Source organism: Orcinus orca, chromosome 15 (genome assembly GCF_937001465.1).
Source record: "Orcinus orca chromosome 15, mOrcOrc1.1, whole genome shotgun sequence".
Taxonomy (NCBI): domain Eukaryota; kingdom Metazoa; phylum Chordata; class Mammalia; order Artiodactyla; family Delphinidae; genus Orcinus; species Orcinus orca.
In genome coordinates, this window is record NC_064573.1 from 29,933,438 (window position 1) to 29,955,867 (window position 22,430).

At 35.7% G+C, this 22,430-nt stretch overlaps 1 long non-coding RNA gene across 1 annotated transcript; it reads left to right on the forward strand.

The window, feature by feature from the left end:
• Window positions 1-19,301: 19,301 nt before the first annotated feature.
• Window positions 19,302-21,832, forward strand: LOC125961327 (uncharacterized). Its single transcript, XR_007471932.1, has 3 exons — window positions 19,302-19,320; window positions 20,729-20,804; window positions 21,791-21,832. It is a non-coding gene; the product is annotated as an uncharacterized LOC125961327 (long non-coding RNA).
• The last annotated feature ends 598 nt before the right edge of the window (window positions 21,833-22,430 follow it).

Sequence of the window (22,430 nt, forward strand, 5' to 3'; positions counted from 1 at the left end):
GTGGGCATGTTATTATACATTTTTCAAAACTCATAGAACTATATAACACACAAAAATACTTTTTACTTAATAATATTAATATTTTTCATCAGTTGTAACAAATGTTCACACTAATGCAAAATGTTAATAATAGGGTAAACTGTGGGGAGGAGAAGAGGGGAGCATATGGAACTGTACTTTCTGATCAAATTTTCTGTAATTCTAAAACTGCTGTAAAAGCAAAGTCTATTAATTAAGAAAGAGAGAGATTAGTCCATATTTCTGGCAAGGGGAAATGGAAACTGAAGAATGTCAGAGGTTGAAGGTGAGGGTGTTTGGCTCTTCTTAGTACCCTTAGTTATTCCTCTACTTATTTCTGAAAATGTTTAGACTGTTATGTCTACCCATGTAAACCAGTCATCTGGGCTCTGAGGTGAATTGTATTTAAAATTATTATGAAGGTAAAAATTATTGAACAGCCCTCCTTCCTCCCCCAAGAGAAAAAACAATTTACCTATGCTTCCGTTTCTATAAAATTCACTGGTTTCCTTGAATTTAGTTGTCTTCCTGGGGAGCAGTAGTGTTCTGAAGTTTTTAAATACTGGAAAATCACAGGACCTGACACTGTTTTGGAACACAAAGTAAGAGATAAACCCCAAATTAAAAGCAGTATTACTTGGGACACTGTAGTTTAACACATATTACAGTCAATCTTTCCCTGTCTACTAAGTTTTCTTTCTTATTTCTTGCAGAATACCTTGTGTCATGATACTAAGGGCAGACCTTGATTCAATCTTTCATCCTAACATAAGAGGAGGAAGATTAGGTGAAGATTACATGTGTAGTCTTTTGACAAAAACTGCATGTACTGTTTTCCAACACTTTAACTGTCAGCCTCAGTGCCAGAATTGTCACCCATTTCTAGAACCTTCACATCTTTCAGAGGTTAGATCAAATCTACCTCCTAAAACTATATCTTGATAGTCACCTTCACCCGTGCTTTCAGCTTCTCACTGAGCACTTCAGCTGGCCAACTCAAAGTTCAGAACTTGACCACATGCCACTGTATTGTACATTGTACTTTCAATTTACAATCTTGTCTAACTTAAAATATAGAATATATATATGTATATGTATTCCTAAAGCTAGGAGTTTCTTATTACATCTGTTGAAACTTTACTTCTAACCACTCTCAATGCCTGCCACTGTGTGTGTTTGTTCAAAGCAATATGTTGGAGATTTGAAAGGAAAAAAACCTCAGAAGCCCTCTGTGTGCACTATTTCCTTTCCTAATTAGACCCTGAAACTCTAAATTTTTACCGTTACATTCCTAGGCTTACTGGGTTGACTCTGATATTATCCTATTTGATATTTATTACAAAAATTTTGTTTCATTAGTCAATTAATACAGACCCTTTTAGCCTATGCTTGAGATTTTAGGAAAGCAAGGTATCCTGTTTAAATAAGGAATGTGAGAATAGAGTCTTTCTATGAATAGAGAGGAAGAACAGAATAGCAAAGCTGTGGGACAGAGGGCACAGGCCCTGTATGATTAGATCAGTTTGGAGCATCAACCACACAGTGCTGGACCCTGAGATAGAACATGTTCCCAAGGAAGAAATAAGGATTTGGGATTCAAATACTTGTTCTAATACTTTAAAGTCCTGTGAGCAAGTTTCTTACCTTAAAACTCAGTTTTCACATTTGGAAATAAGTTTTGCTTCTGTCTCACACACATCAGTGAAAGCCACATAAGACAATACCTAAGAAAGTTACAAAGTGCAAAATACAGGTATGGATTTGTCAGTGATAAACGAAAAGTTAGCATGATAGCATTTTCTATTTTGGGAAGGTGGGATGTATAATGAGAGATATAGATTCTAGAAAAACAGGAAGTGATTGCCAGTTATAAAGTTTCCCTACTTCTTTATTTGAGATTAAGCCTGTTCAAAGAAACAGAGAATTCAAAATGACTGAAACAAACTTTGATAACTGTTTAGTTGAATGTCTTTGTTTTCTAAATAATGAGATTGAGTCACCAAAAGATTAAATGCAAGCCCAAGTTTCGATGCATGAAACATAGTCACATTCATATATCTTTGGCCAAAGCATGTGAAGATTTCCAAATTATTGGCTTGAACTTGGGCAATTTTTTCTTATTGATTATCTTAGCCATAGTTTTTATTCTTATCATGGAAATTTTGAAAGCCATCTGGCAAAAGACCTGTCAATTTACCTCTTTGGTTTTCAGTATTGAATCAACTACTTTGCCTAATGTTAGCATTAACTAGCACCCCAAAATGGCTAGGAAAATTTTATGTTGTACTTTGCATTTATACAGTTTTGCTTTCTCCCATCTATGTAATACAGTGACATTTTCTGCAAAGTAGAAGGAGAAATTTGTCCTCTGCTGGTGTTCCTTTTCCTATAAACTCCTCCCAATCACTTGCATTCCCAAAAGTGAATTCTCTCACGGAATTCTGTATCAATGACAGACTAAACCTAAGGCTTGTTTGTTTTCCTTTCTTTTCTTTTTTTTTTTTTTTGTCACAGAACTGACCAAGAACTGATGAATAGTCAATTAACCAGGATTTATTGAGAGCTTACTATGTGTTAGATAAAGATCAAAAAGGACGCATAAAGACCCTGCCCTATTCAAGGAGGCAAGCTATATACTTCACAGAAACAAAAGAGGCTATGATGTGGGGCAAACTGAACTCTAACAATGACACATGGAGTTCATTGGAAGGGTAATTGTACTAAATATGGAAGCTCAGAGGTTGATGCACAGAATGGATCATGTTGAAGATGTTCTGAGAAATGTCAAGGTTTAAATCAGCAGAGTGGAGGAGAGGAGAATGCCATGTGTAGGAAACTGGAATTAATGAAGGGCAGGATTAGGCAAATCAAATAATAAGCTTGAGGAGAAGATTGTTATGCCTGGAATGTAAAGTTGGTCTGGGGAGATGATGAAAAATGAGGCAGAAAAACATTTTAGGATAGACTGTGGATCACCATTCCTGCCAGGATGAGAAACCAGGCCTTCTGTTGTTAGCACTGATGTGTGAACACAGAATGGGTTTTCAGAGCCTGAGCACAGAGCCAGAGACATTCAATTTTGACTTGTGACACATAAATCCACCATCTGCAGGATTGGGGTAACTTGCATGATTCCTCTGATTCTTGATTTCCCTGATTCTTGATTTCCCTCAATGTAAAATTAAATTAATAAAATCTCATAGGTCTATGTACTATGTAAAGTAAAGTAGGTACTATAATAGAGTAGGTGCTGAACATTGTTTGGGGGCTATTGCTTTCCAGTATTGGTTTATATTTTGTTTGTTTTGGAATAGCAGTCATGTTGATGTGATTGTTTTTCTTCTTAGCTTCTTAGTAATTATCTGACTTAGAATACTACTTTAAAAATACATCTTTTTCTATCTATTCTCATTAATGGTTTTCAGAGCCAACATATTCTTCCTGATTATGGGATCATGAACTTTGAATTTCAATTTCCCTCTAGTCAGCACTTCTTTACATTTTGGGAGCTACAACCATCAGTCATCATCTGACCTTGTGTCATTTTCATAAATTAAAAGTTATAGAATAAATCTTTATAATGAAAAATGACAAGTAACCTGCAAATAACTTTTATTTTTATACTAAAAGAAAAAAGCTGTTTCGTGAGTAGGTAAAATCAGCAACTTTAAAAGAGTTTTCTTCTTCAACAGAAATATTTCCCTCACTGACCTCCCATGGTGCCTGAAATTCCACCATATGCTCTCCTCCTTAAAACGTCATGGACCCAACATGAGCATATTGATACAATTATGGCTTTCATGGGCATTATATTCTCTGGGAAAGGTAACACATTTACAAGCCAATACACCAAAAGTATATCTTTCATCTCATATTGGTCACCCTGTTACTCTCCTCTAACATCATGGAAGTGCTTCAAAGGTGGTCAATGACAAAATAAGAATTATAGAAAATACCTATAGTACTTGCTATATGCCAGGTATGTAAAATTCTTATAACATTTTTTGGAGATGGGTACTAATACTACCCTCATTTTACAGTCAAAATAACTGAAGCAGAGAGAGATGACTAAGTTTAAAAAATAAGTTACAGGACTGGAATTTGATTGAACTCAGATCCTTTGGCTTTAAGTCTAGTGCTTAACCATTGCTTGAAACTATCTTGATCTATAAAATGGTTGCTTATTTCCTCCTCCATGATCAATGATGGGACCTTTTTGGGAGACATGAGGGAAATAGAAGTAGATCTGATGACAGAATTTTTTTTGCATCTATAGGGCTTCGTCAATAATTGTGTACATCTGTGTTCCCTCCTCCTCCACCTTTGGAGATTGTAATTGCCATTTCAGGGCGGCTTCACCTGCAAAGCTTTGTAAGGCTATCAATGCTTATCTTTACCTGATCAGGGGAAATTAAAGTAGTTGCCTTCTTATGCCTGGTCTTGTTTCAAAACTTTAAAACTGAAAAGCAAACGCTATTTTATTAAAGTTTTTACAGTACACATTCAAGGTCTCCACAGCCTTGTATAGACTAAATTCTAGCCAGCAATGAAAAGCATACATTCTGTTAAAGTACTTGAACAAGGAGGCCATTAGGCTATTAAACAAGCTGGGTCTTATGACTTGGCAGCATAGGTAAGCAAACCAAAACCTAAGCTAGTCTCAATTCTTATAAATGCCTCAAGGTTAATAAATCAAAATTTAAGAAAAACTAATCACAAATAGCCAATTAGACTTTCCCAAATAGGGCAACAGCTTAAGTTATAGTCAATCAAATCATTTCCCTGTTTGCTTGTTTTGCTTCCAGTCTGCCCGATAAAAGTCTTTCCCTTAGCTCCTGCTGATGGAATATTTCTAATCATTTTTTGGCTTGTTGCTGCCTGATTCAAATAGATCTTTGCTCAAATAAAATCTTCAAAATTTTAATGTACCTCAGTTTACCTTTTAACAGTCACATTATGCTAAATCTCCTCGGAGTCTCATTTTATCAGCAAAGACCTGGGAAGATGTATATAGAAAAAGAAAGGAAAATGTCCCACATCATGTATGATTACCCATCCTGACAGAATGGAAACAAGATCAGATAACTTTGATAGGGGAAGAGGCTGAAAGAATGATGCTCAAAAGAGCATGAAAGCTCAGAATTTTTTATGAAGTAGAACATATAAAGCAGAAAGAGATCTAAAAGACAAGGCTGTAATATATGGAGGATTTGGCACATACTATCTGAAGCTTAACAACCCAGAGATTGCATATCAATAATTGTGGAAGACTATATTTTCCAATGATGACCACAACAGTATCTACCATTCCTTTGTTCTGCAATGTGACTTTGCTGCTCTTCCATCAAGAGTAAAATCTATATCTCCATACTCCCTCTTTGAATCTGTATGACATAGGGTCAGTGACTGTTATCTAATATAATCTGGTAGTAGTGACACTGAGAATCCAGTAAACATGCTGGGACATCCAAGGTGCATGGAGTAATCATGTATAGGTATTCCCATAGACAGTCCCAGCTTCCAGCTAACAGCCAGCATAAACTACAACCACATAAGTGATCTTAGTTATCTAAACTAGTCCATTCTATCAATGGTTCCAGCTCCAGCTGTTGTCTGACTGAAGCTACGTATAAGGCCTTGAGCAAACACTGGGCTGATAAGCTCAGTCAACCCACAAAACCACAGAGATAATAATAAATTGCTGTTTTAAACTACTAAGTTTTAGGATGACTTATTATACAGAAATAAGATAACCAAAAGAATACTGCAACCAAAGGGGGCAGAACATAATACTACCTAAAGAATTCTTAATATCTAAGAACTAAGCAGAAGGAATTCTAGGGTACTGATACACCAGCATATGACAACCACACTAGACATACCTTCCCCTTTATTGAGGTCCTATGCCCTAATTCTAATGAAGACCACCATTCTCACTTCCTTTAGCACAGAAAAGACTTAATTTCTTCTTGAGATTTTTGGCCTCTTTCTTCTGAATCAATGTACTGCAGATTTACACTGGAGGTTTTATCTCTAGGTCCTGCTGTAGTTCCTATGAGAAGTAATTCCTCCCCTGAACCCACCAGACCTAATAATAAAGACCTATCAGGAGATGGGGACTAATGGACAGGAGATCACTTGAAACTCAGAAAGAGGCCAATAATTCCACTCCCATCTTTCATTCTTCAAATATCAATGAACATTTTTCATGAAAAAGATAAAAATAAATACAGCATTGACCAAAATAATACCTCCTGCACCAGTGAATTATTGGTGAGTTTCTCTATTTCCATCTTCATCTTCCAAATTCCTTTCAAATCTTCTGCAGGTGTGTCATGAAAATTCAAACAGGATATCTTTGAAATACTCTGGCCACTTGCTGTTGAACTTGGGCCTCTAGAACCTCCATGAAGTTATTATACTTCTTCCTATTCTCCTATGCTTTTGATGTGGCTGCTTGCAGCTTGTTATCTGTGTTCTACCCTCTCAGGTGCCTTCAAAGTATGTCTGATAGTTTCACTAGTTTAGTCAATTTATATGTATTTGATTTTTTCCTGCTTTGATTAAATGTCAGTGGCACTTCAGTTGGTAGCACAAACACATTAATGTTACCAGTAAGCTTAACAAAAAGCACAAGTTTTTCTCCAGCTTCTTAAACTTCCATTTCTAGATATTATTTTGGAGAAGATTACATCATAATTCTAAGATTTTCTTTCTTATCAAAATAAAGGTACAATAATAGATCCTTTCTTGAACTCATCTATTAATAGAACTCAAAGTGTTCCTAGATACCAAATGCCAAGGTGGCTAAATAAATCACATTATTTAGATATGTAATAGATTAACAACTATCTACTTGAGTATACTTTGCTTTGAAAAGTCTACTGTGAAGTGGTCCAGGGGGTTATAAATCCCTGAGAAGAGCCTTTTTAGGCATGGTGATTCAAAGTAGAGATGGGCAGTGGCAATCAAAGAGTTGGAGCTGTCGCTAGGTGATAAACTGAGCCTAGAATTAATACAGTTCAGGAGCGAAGGCACATTTCTGCCTGGATTCTTTTCTAGCAGATAAGGTAGGCTTGGGGTTCATGAGCGTGGGTGGAATTTAACAGCAGTATAATTGCTAGCTCTCTGCTGTATTAGTTTTGGTGAAGATTGACCCTATGCTCATGTCCTTGCAAAAAAAGTTGTCCTTTTATTAAAAGCTGATGCTTGAAGAAAGTGTCCAAATTTCCTTGTGCATAGCATCATTCAGTGGCTGTGTCCACCAAGAAGAGTAACTGCTCCATGCAACTGAGAGAGTATGTAGAATATTTCTGTCTTGGCATAACTTGTCAATTTTATTTTTTAATCTCTTAGTGTGATCTGCTAAATAAGCTGCTTTAAAAACTAAAATAAGACCCAGAAAAAAGATCATTTCATAAAATCAATACAGATTTTTAGCTCCAAAGGTAAATCTAAACAACAGATTGCCTTCAGTAAATTGCTTTTCCCACTGCACAGTATAGTTTTTGTTTTGTTGCATGTACAAGTGTGTGTGTCTTTGTGTAGGTCATAGGTCATCATCATGATGTTTTTCTTTCACTCATTAATTTACTATTCTTTTTTAAAAAAATTTGTTCAGCAAATGATTGTAGAGTACCTACTAAGTCCCATGCTCTCTTTAAGTACTGGGATATGATATTGAATAACACGCTCAAAACCTGATCAGAGAGGCAAAGGAATAGTAACAGTAGAGGGTAAGGGCTGAGAGGCAAACATGGACCTTGTGCTAAAGGAACACAAATGAGAGGGTGACTTACTTTTCCTGGAAGTGTCAGAAAACCTTTGCAGGAGTGGGAACTGAAGCGAATATTAAGGGATTTTCCAGGTTGTAAGCTATATTTTTAAAAAGTGTACATTTTAGAAAAAGAAATAGAAAAATAGAACGCACAGTGCACTTGGGGTTTAGTATGGCAAGTAACAAAGCCCCGTGTTAAAGAGGGTAAGCACCAAGCAGGCTTAATCCCTGGTCTACCTGGCTGGTTGTGGGAACTTAAATAAGCCTCTGACCTCCCTGTGTCTCACTTTCCTCATCTGGCAATAATAATTATATCTACCTCATAAGGTTGTTCAGCAGACTAAAACAGTTAGTTCCTGTCAAGTTCTTACAAAAACGAATGACTACATAAATGTTTTATTGAAACATGGTGATTCAAAGTAGAGATGGAAAAGTGACAATAAAAGACTTGATTTTTATAGATGAAATTAAGGGTCTGATTTGGGAAAGAGACGGGAATGAAATTAAAACTTAGGAAGGTATAGAGCATAACTGAAGATTGTAGTATGAAGTTTGGATTTTATTTCTATCCAAGATCATGCCTTAGAAGTGCTTTTAAGTAGAATGATTGCCTAATTAAGTACTCATCTATAAAAAGTTCCTTGATGGTGATATATAGGAAGGAAACTCAATTTTGAGCTCCTTACAATAATGCAAATAAGATAAATACTTGAGCTAGAAACAAGGGAAGTGGAGGAGTGAGAATGTATATTAAAGATTATAAAGACAACCTATAGCTTTTGGGAACTATATTTTGGATTATAAGTAGCCTAAAATAATTGACATATTCTTGTTTACATAACTAGATGTACAGTTTCTATTCATTAAAATAGAAAATTCAGGAAAAATGTAAGTTGAAAATAGTATGATGAGTTGGTTTTCAGACATGATGAGCTTGAAGTATTTAGGGCTATCACGGTAGGCAGCTATATGTCCTGATGTCAGGTGTTGAATATTTATTCAATATGAATCTTGAAATATAGAATTAATAATCCCAAGCTTAAGTATGGTTAAGCCATAGAAACAGTTAGATAATAAAACTAGAATTTACTGAGTACTTATTATATGCTAGGACACAAACTAATCTCTCTGCATGGATAATCCTACATGTTATAAACGTCAAAGGGAAGAGTCTTTAAAAGCTTAGGTAACTTGCGAAAGTTCACATAGCTAAAAAGTGGAGAACAGGAATGAACAAATTGCTACTAAATTCTTGTGAGTGACAGATCCCTCAACACAATAGTGAGTTAAATAATGTTAATGCATTTCCTTTTCATCTCAAATAAATCTAAAGGGACCCAATTTCCTTCTAATTTATTTCTCTGCAATACTTAGCATCTGGTGTTCTTTTCAAATTCCATTGTGTCTGTATTCCAACCAGCAGAAAAGAAGAAACTAAAGTATGTTACTCTGGTATGAACTCTCTCTAGAAGTTGGACCCAATGCTTCTTCTTACATTCTACTGGTAGTACTTAGTCACATGACATTCTACCTTCAAGGGAATCTGGAAAATGCTGTGTTTTAATTTTTCCTCCTGGGGAGCTATTGCTCAGGTAAAAATTGCAGATTTAATTACTACATAGAAATTGGAAAATAGATACTAAGACAGAAATAACAACCTCTACTTCAGGGATCCACTAAAAAAGGTAAAGTTTAGAAAACTTAACTGAATACATCAGTTAGATTCCTGGAGAACTTCAGCATTAAATGGAGAAGCTGAAGGAAATGAGTCAAAAAACATACTCAGATATCCTAGCAGACTAGGATAGGTCTGAGACTTATCATTGTTATCATCATGAGTACATTAATGGGATGAATATTGAGGCCTAACAGTAGGTTGGGCACACTGAAAAATGAATATTCTTGGTAGGAACTTGGTGTACGTAATACACACAACTCTGTTGAAGAGAAACATGGAGAAATCTGGAGAGCTATAACTAGATATGTCAAGGCATCAATTTAGTTCAACCCTCACTTTAACACCACTACAAATAAACCAAGCATAATGAAACGATGATTATTTACTTATTAAATGTTTGCTCAAATTACAAAAGGATTTATCTCAAGGTTTCTGTAAATAATGAACTCCCCTAGTGCACTTAAAATATAATTCATTTTAAGACATTGAATTTGCAGGAACTTTTCAGAAACATATTTATGAGGTAAGCAAGATGTACCTAAATCTCAGGAATAGAAAGGAGTGATTGGCACAAAGAGGATCATTGCAGGTAAATATTTAGATTTGAGGAGAGAAACTAAGTGTTTATGTTCTGAGGGAGCTCCTTTAGGGAGAGAGGTTTTTATATAAGATGCTTACCTTGAATAGTTTTTCTTAAGAATACCTGAAAAGAATCTTCAAATAGAATTCTCCTGAATGTTCTTGGTTCTATGTCAAAGCTAATTCTCAAATGTATACTTCCATATAATTTTGAAAAAAAAGTTGTGAATGATGAAGAGGTTTTATAAATTGCCTCACAGACCTGACTTATGTGAGAGGAGAATAGAGAGGCAAATCATCACACTGTCCTGCCTATACATTTCCTGTTTTTCAGGGATACATAGATACATAAAAACATACATACATACCATTCACCTAGAAACATTTGCAAATTAAATTTGAATCAGAGATTCAATAACTGGCTTTGAATCCTTAGGATGTGTACGACAGTCCTTACATTTGTAAGTCAAAGACAGTGCTTTTTGCCCCAAAGGTAACCTGGTCTCATCCTTAGTCTAATTCTGTGTTTAAACTTTTTGCTGAAATCTAGACACATTGATTTACTACAAAAGTCTCTTTAGCACCTCCCCAAAACCCTATCCTTCATATCTGTCATCTTAGTTTGGTGAAACCTGCAATTTCATCATTACAAATGTATGGCTTTAGTTTAAGCACAATGGGATATTTTACCTTTATACGAAGGGTTCTAGTAATAGAACATAGAAATCTTGCCACCTATTTACACCTTAGTTACCAAAGGAAGAACTAAAGTACCTGAAGATGGGGTATAGAAATATGAACTGCGAGTATATTTCTACTTCCATACTGTACTTGATATTCAGAGAGTAAATTGCAAATTGTTTAAGAGTCTCCTCAGCAGAGTTTCCTCTAGGCTATTTCTTTTCTTTTTAATTAACTTTTTAGTGAGGTATAATTGACATTTAACATTACATTAGTTTCAACTGTACAACATAATGATTTGATATTTGTATACACTGAAAGATGATCACCATAATAAGTCTAGATAACATCCATCACCATATATAGTTACAAAAATATTTTTCTTGTGATGGAACTTAATTATTTTTATTTAAGTATCCTTGACATAAAATATTATATCAGTATCAGGTGTAAAACATAGTAATTAAATATTTTTATAGATTATACTTCACAAAAAGTTATTACAAAATATTTACTATATTAACTGTGCTGTATATCAAATGATTGTAACATTTATTCCGTACCTAGTACTTTGTACCTCTTAATCCCCTTCACCTATTTTGCCTGGACCCCCACCTCACTGTCCTCTAGTAAAACACTAGTTTGTTCTCTGTATCCATGAATCTGTTTCTGTTTTGTTATATTTGTTCATTTGTTTTATTTTTTATTCCATACATAAGTGAAAATATATATTATTTGTTTTTATCTGTCTGACTTATTTCACTAAGTATAACACACTCCAGGTCCATACATGTTGTCACAAATAGCATAATTTCATTCTTTTAGATGTCTGAGTAATATTCCTGTGTGTGTGTGTGTGTGTGTGTGTGTGTGTGTGTGTGTGTGTGTGTATAACATCTTCTTTATCTGTTTATCTGTTGATTTACAGCACTCAGGTTCCATATCTCAGCTATTATAAATAATGCTGCTATATCAATTGAGGATGCATATATCTTTTCAAATTAGTGTTTTCATTTTCTTTGGATAAACACTGAGGAGAGAAAATGCTGAGTCTCATGATAGTTCTATATGTAATTTTTTGAGGACTCTCCATACTGTTTCCATAGTGGCTGCACCAATTTACTTTATCACCAACAGTGCAAGAGGATTCTCTTTTCTCCACATTCTTGCCAGCATGTGTTATTTCTTGTCTTTCTGATGATAACCATTCTGACAGGTGTGAGGTCACAGCTCATTGTGGTTTTGATTTGCATTTCCCTGATGTTGAGCATCTTTTCATGTGCCTGTTGGCCATTTTTATGTCTTCTTTGGAAAACATGCCTATTCAGGTCCTCTGCCCATTTTCTAATCTGGTCATTTGGTTTTTTGGATGTTGAGTTGTTTATATATTTTGAATAGTAAACTTTTATTGGATGTCATGTTTGCAAATATCTTCTCCCATTCAGTAGGTTGTCTTTTTTGATTTGTTGATGGTTTCCTTAGATGTGCAAAATCTTTTAAGTTTAATTAGGTCCCATTTATTTTTGCTTTTATTTCCCTTGCCTAAGGACACAGATATAAAATATATTGCTAACACCAATGTCAAAGAGCATCCTGCCTATGTTTTCTTCTAGGACTTTTAGGGTTTCAGGTCTTACAGGTCTTCAGGTCATACATATAAGTCTTTCATCCATTTTGAGTTTATTGTGGTACATGGTGAAAGAAAATGTTTTAGTACCATTTTTTACATGTAACTATACAGTTTTAGTGGCACTACTTATTGAAGAGACTGTCTATTTTTCATTATATATTCTTACCTCATTGTTGTATATCCATTGACCATATGTGCATGGGTTTATTTCTGGGTTCTCTATTCTGCTCCATTGATCTATGTGTCTACTTTTGTTCCAGTACCACACTATTTTGATTACTATAGCTTTTACTATACTCTGAAATCAGGGAGTGTGATACCTACATGTTTATTCTTTTTTCTCAAAATTACTTTGACTATTCAGGGTATTTTGTGGTTTCACACAAATTTAGGATTTTTTTTTTTAGTCCTGTGAAAAATGCCCTTGTTATTTTGATAGGTATTACATTGGATCTGTAGATTGCTTTGAGTAGTATGAACATTTTAACAATATTAATTCTTCCAGTGCATGAACACATAATATCTTTCAATTTATTTTTATTTTCTTCAATTTCCCTCATCAATTCTTATCAGTTTTAGAGTACATTCTTTTACCTCCTTGGTTAAATTTATTCCTGGGTATTTTATTCCTTTTCATATAATTTTATAAGGGGTTGTTTTCTTGATTTTTCTTTCCATTTATTGTTAATGTATAGAAATGCAGCAGATTTCTGTATATTAACTTTGTATCCTGCAAGTTAACAGAATTCACTGACTAGTTCTGATAGTTTTTTGGTGGTGTCTTTAGGGTTTTCTATATATAATATTATGTCATCTGGAAATAGTAACAGTTTTACTTCCTCCCTTCCAACTTGGGTGCCTTTTCTTTTCATTTCTTGTCTGATTACTGTTACTAAGACTTCCATTACTATGTAAAATTGAAGTGGTGAGAGTGGGCATGTGTCTTATTCCTGATATTAGAGGAAAAGCTTATAGCTTTTCACCCTTGAGTATGATGTTAGCTTGTCATAAATAACCTTCATTATGTGGAAGGAGGTTCCCTCTATAACAGCTTTGTTGAGAGTTTTAAACATGAATGGATGTTGAATATTGTCAAATGCTTTCCATGCATGTATTAAGATGATCATATGATTTTTATATTTCATTTTGTTAATGTGGTGTATCACATTGATTGTTTTTTGGTTATTGAACCATCCTTGCATCCCTGGAATGAATCCCACTCAATTATGATATATGATCCTTTTTATATATTGTTGAATTTAGTTTGGTATTATTTTGTTTGTGATTTTTGCATCTGTGTTTATTAGAGATTTGGTCTGTAGTTTTCTTTCTTGGTAGTGTCTTTGTCTTGTTTTGGTATCACATATGCTGGTCTTGTAAAATGAGTTTGGTAGTGCTCCTCTCTCTTCAATTTGTTGAAATAGTTTGAGAAACTGTCTTTAAATATTTGCTAGAATTCCTCTGTGAAGACTTCTGATGCTGGACTTTTGTTTGTTGGGAGTTTTTGATTACTGATTTAATTTTTTTACTAGTAATTGGTCATTTCATATTTTCTATTTCTTCCTGATTCAGTCATGAGAGATTGTACATTCTAGGAATTTATCCATTTCTTCTAGGTTGTTCAGTTTGTTAGTGTGTAACTGTCTATAGTGTTTTCTTATGGTTGTGCTTTTGTGATATCAGTTGTAATGTCTCCTTTTTAATTTCTAATTTTATTTTGGGGGGTCTTCTTTCTTTACCTGGAGGAGTCTGGCTAAATATTTATCGATTTTGTTTATAAATAACTGGCTGTTAAATTTATTGATATTTTCTATTACTCTTTGGTCTCTATGTATTTCCACTCTGGCCTTTATTATTTCCTTCCTTCTGCTTACTTTGGGCTTTTTTTCCTCTACTTTTTCTAATTCCTTTAGCTAGAAAGTTGGGTTGTTTATTTGAGATTTTTCTTTTCTTGAAGTAGGACTGTATCATGATAAACTTCCCTCATAAACTTCCCTCAAAACATTTGACTACAGACCTAGGCCATGAAAGGTTTCATCTTTGTTTACTACTCTAGAAGTTTTTACTTTTGTTTAATAGTGGCTTTACTAAGATGAAATTCACATTCCATACAATCCACCCATTTAATTGTTTAGAGAACAATTAAGGTTTCTTTTTATATTTAAAGATTTACACGTATTTACAGATATGGGCTACCATATGGGCTACCAGATATGGGCTACAGATATTTACACATATTTACAGATATGGGCTACCATCATCACAGTCAATTTAGATCATTTTTGTCACTTCAAAAAGAAACTCTGTACACTTTAGCTATCACTCTTGTAATTCCCGATATCCCCAAGCCATAAGCAACCACAAATTTACTTTTAGACACAATTAATTTACCTATTTTGGACATTTAATAAAAATAGAATCAAATAATATATGTAATTTGTTACTGATTTCTTTTCACTAAACAATATTTTCAAGGCTTTCCTATGTTATATTTATCAGTACTTTCTAGTTTTCTGTGACTGAATAATATTTAATGGTATAGATATAAACATTTTGTTTATCCATACATCATTTGATGGATATTTAGAGGTCTTTGCTTTTCATTTTACCTTTTATATTTATATTTACTGTCCATCTGAAATTGAATTAGGTGGTGATATAAAGTAGAAATTCAAGACTTGTTTTTTTTTCCTTATGGATACTGAATTGATGCAGTACCATTTATTGAAAAGGTCATTCTTTCCTCACTACATCAATATTAGGAAGTTTGTTTGTTGTTTTACTCTTCTGTTGCTGTTTATTATCATGCACCAGGTCATTCTATATGTGTGTTTGTGGCCTCTTTCTTCTGTCTCCCCTGTATTTTTTTTTACATCTTTATTGGAGTATAATTGCTTTACAATGGTGTGATAGTTTCTAGTGTATAACAAAGTTAATCACTATAGGTACACATATATCACCATATTCCCTCCCTCTTGCATCTCCCTGCCACACTCCCTATACCAATCTTCTAGGTGGACACAAAGGATCAGGCTAATTTCCCTGTGCTATGTGGCTGCTTCCCACTAGCTATCTATTTTATATTTGGTAGTGTATATATGTCTATGTCACTCTTCCATTTCATCCCAGCTTACCCTTCCCCACCCTGCATCCTCAGGTCCATTCTCTATGTCTGCATCTTTATTCCTCTCCTGCCCCTAGGTTCTTCAGAACCATTCTTGGTTATATTTAGATTCCATACATATGTGTTAGCATACGGTATTTGTTTTTCTCTTTCTGACTTACTTCACTCTGTATGACAGTCTCTAGGTCCATCTACCTCACTACAAATAACTAACTTTCGTTTCCTTTTCTGGCTGAGTAATATTCCATTGTATATATGTGCCACATCTTCTTTATCCATTCATGTGTTGAGGGACATTTAGGTTGTTTCCATGCCCTGGCTATTGTAAATAGAGATGCAATGAACATTGTGGTACATGACTTTTTCTGAATTATGGTTTTCTCAGGGTATATGCCCAGTAGTGGGTTTGCTGGGTCATATGGTAGTTCTATTTTTAATTTTTTAAGGAACCTCCATACTGTTCTCCATAGTAGCTCTATAAATTTACATTCTCACCAACAATGCAAGAGGGTTCCCTTTTCTCCAAACCCTCTCCAGCATTTATTGTTTCTAGATTTTTTGATGATGGTCATTCTGACTGGTGTGAGATGATACCTCATTGTAGTTTTGATTTGCATTTCTCTAGTGATTAGTGATGTTGAGCATCCTTTCGTGGGTTTGTTGGCAATCTATACCTTCTTTGGAGAAATGTCTATTTAAATCTTCTGCCCATTTTTGAATTGGGTGGTTTGTTTTTTTGATATTGGGCTAAATGAGCTGCTTGTATATTTTGGAGATTAATCCTTTGTCAGTTGCTTCATTTGCAAATATTTTCTCCCATTCTGAGGATTATCTTTTCATCTTGTTTATGGTTTACTTTGCTGTGCAAATGGTTTTAAGTTTCATTAGGTCCCATTTGTTTATTTTTGTTTTTATTTCTATTTCTCTAGGAGGTGGGTCAAAAAGGATCTTGCTGTGATTTATGTCACTGAGTTTTCTGCCTATGTTTTCCTCTAAGAGTTTGATAGTGTCTGGCCTTACATTTAGGTCTTTAATCCATTTTGAGTTTATTTTTGTGTTTGGTGTTAGGGAGTGTTCTAATTTCACTCTTTTACATGCAGCTATCCAGTTTTCCCAACACCACTTATTGAAGAGACCTTCTTTTCTCCATTGTATATTCTTGCCTCCTTTATCAAAGATAAAGTGACCATATGTGAATGGATTTATCTCTGGACTTTCTATCTTAATTCATTGATCTATATTTCTGTTTTTGTGCCAGTACCATGCTATCTTGATTAATGTATCTTTGTAATATAGTCTGAAGTCAGGGAACCTGATTCCTCCAGCTCCATTTTTTTTCCTAAAGATTGCTTTGGCTATTTGGGGTCTTTTGTGTTTCCATAGGAATTGTGAAATTTTTACTTCTATTTCTGTGAAAGCTGCTCTTGGTAGTTTGATAGATTGCATTGAACCTGTAGATTGCTATGGGTCGTATAGTCATTTTCACAATGTTGATTTTTCCAGTCCAAAATATGGTATATCTCTCCACCTGTTTGCATCATCTTTAATTTCTTTCATCAGTTTCTTATAGTTTTCTGCATACAGGTTTTTCTCTCCTTAGGTAGGTTTATTCCAAGGTATTTTATTCTTTTTGTTGCAATGGTAAATTGGAGTCTTTCCTTAATTTATCTTTCAGAGTTTTCATCATTAGTGTATAGGAATGCAAGAGAATTCTGTGCCACACCCCATTTGCTGACAGAGTTTCTGCTGAAATATTAACCTTATGGGGATGTCCTTGTATGATATTTGTTGCTTTTCCCTTGCTGCTTTTAATTTTTTTCTTTGTACTTAATTTTTGATAGCTTGATTAATATGTGTCTTGGCATGTTTCTCCTTGGATTTATCCTGTATGGGATTCTCTGTGCTTCCTGGACTTGATTAACTATTTCCTTTCCCATATTAGGGAAGTTTTCAACCATGATCTCTTCAAATATTTTCTCAGTCCCTTTCTATTTCTCTTCTTCTTCTGGGACCTCTATAATTTGAATGTTGGTACATTTAATGTTGTCCCAGAGTTCTCTGAGACTGTTCTCAATTCTTTTCACTTTATTCTACTCTGCAGTTGTTACTTCCACTACTTTATCTTCCAGGTCACTTATCCGTTCTTCTGCCTCAGTTATTCTGCTATTGATCCCTTCTAGAGAATTTCTAATTTCATTTACTGTGTTGTTCATCACTGTTTATTTGCTCTTTAGTTCTTCTAGGTCTTTGTTAAAAGTTTCTTGTATTTTTTCCATTCTATTTCCAAGATTCTGGATCATCTTTACTATCATTACTCTGAATTCTTTTTCAGGTAGGCTGCCTATTTCTTCTTCATTTGTTTGGTCTGGTGGGTTTTTACCTTGCTCCTTCATCTGCTGTGTATTTCTTTGTCTTCTCATTTTGCTTAACTTACTGTGTTTTGTGTCTCCTTTTCACAGGCTGCAGGTTCATAGATCCCATAGGCTTTGTTGTCTGTCCACAGTGACTAACGTTGTTTCAGTGGGTTGTGTAGGCTTCATGTTGGAGGGAACAGGTGCCTGTGTTCTGGTGGATGAGTCTGCATTTTCAGCAAATATTTGTATAACACCTTCTAAGTTGAAGGCACTGTTCTAGGAAGTAGGAAGAGAACAAAGTTCTTGCCCTTACGTACTTTACATTCTAGTGGGGGAGAGAGGTGAATAAATAAGTCAATATATGGAGTGTCAAGTGGTGGTAAATGCTGTGGAGAATAACAAAAGAAGATGAAGAGGTGAGGGAATGTGGTAGGTGATCAGGGAAGTCCCCTCTATTAAAATGTCGATTGAGCAGAGCCTTGAAGTGAGAAACAAGCCATTGGATATGTGGGAGAGTGGAGATGGGGTGGGAGGGTGTGTTCTGAAGCAGAAGGAATAGTATGTGCAAAGTCCCTGGGGCACGATTGCGCTTGGCATATTTGAGGAATAGTAAGGAAGCCAGTGTGGCTGGACAGGGGAAAGTGAGTGAGGGCAGGGCAGTAGAGGATGAGATCAGGGAGGCTGGCAGGGCAAAGGAGGGAGGTGGATGATGTAGGTCCTTGTAAGTCATAGTTTCAACTTATAATTCAGTTGGAGAAACAAACTGATATTTGTTTATGAAGAGTTCTCAATGCTGTGCTAAAAACTTGGGCTTTATTCTGTGCTAAGTGAAGATGTTTAAGCAACAGAACAATCCAGCCAAGTTTATATTTTAGAAAGGTAACAGCGGCACTATCCAAGACACATTGTAGACTAAGTATATAGTATGTACATAGTATGCTGCTCTTCTATAAAATACAGGATATCTGTTACATACAAATACTTACATACAAGATACAACTGTGAATGTAAGCACTTGGGAAATATCTGAAAGAGCCACACAAGAAACTGGGAGAGTGGGACAACTTTCCATGTCCCATATGATTGGAATTCTGAAGGGTACACACACGAACTAATGGACGTGTGCTACCAGCCTCCGGCTAAGGAGGGAAATTGCAGGCATCAGAATCCTCTTTACTAATCAAGCGCGTTAATCCGCCTGCGTGATGACGTCATCTCGATGCGGGGTGACGCATGCGCAGTAAAAAAGTGGTCCGCGAGCTGCGTGGGCTTGTGCCTAGGCGCCTGTGGTTCTTGGCCTTGTGCTGGCACCGGGGGCGCCGGGTTGGCAACTTTGTTACTCCTGGCATTGGGTGGGCGGTATCTTGGGGGTGACGTGAGCCAGTGGCATCATACCCGCGGGCGTTGGGGTCAGCATTGCGGCTTTCCCGGACGTTCGTTCGTCAGCATGAGGAAGGGTGGAAAGCACATCCCGGAAAGGTAATACGCCTTGGGCCCTGGGCGTTGTTGGTGGAGTTCAGAGCCCCTGGGCCTGAGCTTCGTCTCTTGTGCTGTCGCCTGTCACAGTTGCCCCCGCGCGCTGGCCCGTCCGCGCTGTGCTGGGGGTATTTGTCGTCTCGTGGCTCAGTTCACAGTAGCTGAAAGGGACAGTGTGTGATGTTCTGCTTTCTCCCCATCGTTTTAAAAGGGAGGCTCTGGCCATTGCTCCTTGGGTAAAATGCAGAGGGACTGCTTTTTAAGATTGGGACTGTCAGTGTTGGGGACACTCCTTAATTACCAAAATGGAATTCCCTTCAGTTCCTCAAGCTGTGTTGTTTAGGCACAGAAAACGTGCGTAATAGTTACTGGAACTAAGTTTGAGTGAAAAAACGCACCGGTAGCGCCGAATTTTCCATCGAAACAGTTGATTTGTGTTGTCTCTAGGAATTATAAAGGCCGTACTGTTGCTTCCTAACCAGTGTCATTTGAGAGATCTACCTCTGTACGTTCAAATGATTAATTTTGCGGCTGTGCTCATGTGTATAGTAAACCCTGAAATTCCCTAAGACCTTCCTTTCCTCCATCTCATACCCCATTAAGCCCGCTTCAGTTTATCTCCTGAATTTCTTCCGAATCTGTCACCTCTTCCTCAACATCCTAATACTGAACTTGCCTGTGTGCTGCAATTAGGTCCTAACTAGTGTCCATATATCTTGTTTCCTTCCAATCCATCCTGCACACAAGAAACCATAAAAGCAAGTTGGAACATTGCTCATAAACATCGCTCAAAAACATTCTTTTGAGAATAGAAAACAAACTGTTGGCCTTTAAGACTCTGCGTGGTCTAGAATCCTCTCTGATTCTCTAACCCCATCTTGTGCCACTATTGCCCTCACTTTCTATGCTTCAGATATACTGAATTAACCTTAGTTCTAACTCATCTTACAGAAGTCAGTTCAGATATTATTTTTCACTGTGATTCCTAGCATCAAGGAATTTTATTATTCAGGTTTTGTATAAGTACTAAAAGAAAATTATGAAGTGGAATAATTGAGTTTAAACTATTTCAGTCAACACGCATGTATTAATGATACCTTAGTAGTCCACACCAGGCTAGGTTCTATCAGGGATACAGAAGTTCTGGCCACCTCTGGTTTTAGATATCCCTTATTTGTTGAGACCGTTGCATTGTTTTGTTGCCTTTTATCTGTTTTCAAGATGGGAAAACAGGAACAAGGGAAGTATAGCTTATTACAAGGTGGGGTTGAATAAGTGGAGCAGCAAAGTGCAAAGCAGAAAGAAGAGGGACCTACTATAGAGGGATATGATTTCCATTTTCAAGGCGCATTCATCCTATGCAGGGAGACAGCCTAACATAAAATTTGCCTAACAAAAAATATATTAACAGGCGGTAAGACTATCTCCCAGTTGAACAGCGGATGCCTGGGACTCGTTTCATTGCTTTCAAAGTTCCTTTAAAAAAGGTAAGCAAAAGTTAATACCGTATTCTTCCAGAAATCTGAATTCACCATATAGAGCCCTGACTCTCAACCCCATCGTACTCCATTTTCCCTTTATATAGCAAATTATTTTTACTACCACTTTCGCTATCCAGAAATGGAATTCATAGATAAATACAACCTACTTTTGTACTTAATTTAAAAAAACAACAAAAACAATGGAATACCCTAACTATAAATAAAGAATATAGTAATTTATAAGAAAGTAATATGTATCTCTGTATGTAAATGCTTGGGGATGACTATACTAGAAATAAAGAAATAGTCAGTTACTTGTATCAGGAATGCAATAAACTATGGACTTTGATTGATACTGATGTGTCAGTGTTGGTTCATGAATTCTCACAAATGAAGCACACTGGTATGGCATGTTGATAATGGGGAAGGCTGTGTGGTTTGAAGGAGAGAGGGTATAAGTGGGAACTGTGTACTTTTAGCTCAGTTTTTCTGTGAATCTCAAACTGCTCTAAAACTAGTCTACTAATTTAAAAAAAAAAGTGTGTTGCTGGCACTTGAATAACCAAACAGATCAATCGAACAGAGTACATAAATAAGCCAAATACATAAAAGATTATTTAGCAGTGAAAACCATCCTTGATATAGGTAGATATTCAAGAAGTATTTATTTATGTGTCTATTCACAGGCACTCTGCTTGGAGCTGGCAGTACAGCGGTAGGCAAAATTGATGTAGTCCCTGCCTTCTGGGAGTTTACAATCTGGTTAGGAGACCAACATGAAATAAAGAAACAGAGAAATAAATATATAGAAGTGAGCTTATTTTCTTCCGTCTAATCTCTCTGGAAGAAAGGATCGTAATACCGCTTGTAAACTCCAGAGGAAGAAACTTTACTTTGAATCTCATATGTTAGCATCACAGAGTTTGAATAAATGGATAATATAATAAAGGATTTTAAATGCATGTTCTTTCTTACTTTATTCTTTCTGACAGAGTTTTGAAAAGAATCTTGCTCCAGAAGAATGTATTTCCACCTTGGATTTTTTTTAACAAACTCCAAGAACACAACGAAGAACTTGGGCTGATTATTGAGTTAACATATACTCGCCGCTATTATAAGCTAGAGGTAAATGGAACCCGTAATTGAAAATGACCTTCTTTCTGATACTGTAATAATTCATAGTAGTTCAGTAATTATCATCTTATGCTAAGGTGAATCCTGACCTTCTTTCATGGGTTCAAAAAGGGAAGCTAGTCGTTTCCTTAAATACACATTTGTAATTGCTGTTTCAAAATGAGATTAAAGATATGAATTGCACTATTGTATTTGGCAGTAGGCTCTAGATATGCTTAAGAAGTGCTATAAGCTTCCATGTTCTATATTTTGAAAATGAAGTAAACTTTTAGTAAGAATAGTAGTAGCCTAAAAGGAAAGAAAGGTATGTCCATTATGTCTTTAGCACTTATTTTAAGCAGTTGCCTGAGCATGTTTAAGCATCGGGGTAAAAGACAATTGTTCTCTAAGTTTTATGCTTTCTTTTCCTAATACCTTCTGATATAGTACAGAAACCCATATATTCTCTTGGCCCATGTAGGACATACCAGTGCAAAAGAATTATCCTTCTTCTGACCT